Source organism: Octopus bimaculoides, chromosome 25 (assembly GCF_001194135.2).
Source record: "Octopus bimaculoides isolate UCB-OBI-ISO-001 chromosome 25, ASM119413v2, whole genome shotgun sequence".
NCBI classification, from domain to species: Eukaryota; Metazoa; Mollusca; class Cephalopoda; order Octopoda; family Octopodidae; genus Octopus; species Octopus bimaculoides.
In genome coordinates this window covers 1546412-1547276 of record NC_069005.1, presented here as the reverse complement: position 1 = coordinate 1547276, position 865 = coordinate 1546412, and the positions used below count along the sequence as shown (strand labels likewise).

Genomic DNA, 865 nt, shown 5'->3' with positions numbered 1-865 from the left:
ATGATGACTATGATGACGCTATATACTATTAGCAAATGAAATGAAACATGTGCTTTGGTAAGTAAATAATACCAAAAACTTTCCAATTTCCTGTTTTGTTTTATATATATATATATATACATATATATATATATATATATATATATATAAAAGAACTAATCTATATTTTATATCTGTACCTATATCTACATCTATCTATTTATCTATTGAGGTACAGGTGTGGCTATGATCATAGGTGCAGGCGTGGCTGTGATCTTAGGCACAGGTGTGGGTGTGTGGTAAGAAGCTTGCTTCCGAAACTCATGGTTCCAGGTTCAGTCCCACTGCATGGAACCTTGGACAAGTATCTCAAGCTGACCAAAGCTCTGTAAGTGGATTTGGTAGACGAAAACTGAAAGAAGCCCGTAATATATTATATATATATATATATATATAGCTAAGGTATATTCTGTTAAGAACGTATTAGAGTACAGTATAAAGCTTGTCCATTTCGGCTATTTTTGTTACGCTAGCACCTGCCATACGAGCACCAACAGTTCGACCTCTTTGAAAGTTCAATAAATCTGTCATTTTAAAGAATTTTAATTACCTTTTTCTGATGATATATGAAAAGAAACAGCAATTTTAGCAAAACATTAAGCAACACTAAAAATAAATCAAAAAGCATAAAAATAAACAAGCTTTTGACGGTTTTATAGATATTTCAAAATTATGATGCTGTGATGCTAGGTGTTTCCATTATTTTGTCCAATCCCTGTAATAATGTGGGTGTGTCTTTATGTCTGTATTTGTTCTCCCCCACCATTGCTTGACAACCGATGTTGATGTGTTTACGTCCCTGTAACTTAGCGGTTCGGCAATAGAG

At 33.4% G+C, this 865-nt stretch overlaps 1 protein-coding gene across 1 annotated transcript in view; it reads right to left on the bottom strand.

The window, feature by feature from the left end:
* Positions 1-865, bottom strand: part of LOC106876042 (rab5 GDP/GTP exchange factor) — a 24285-nt gene that overhangs the window by 21349 nt on the left and 2071 nt on the right. The window lies entirely within an intron of this gene.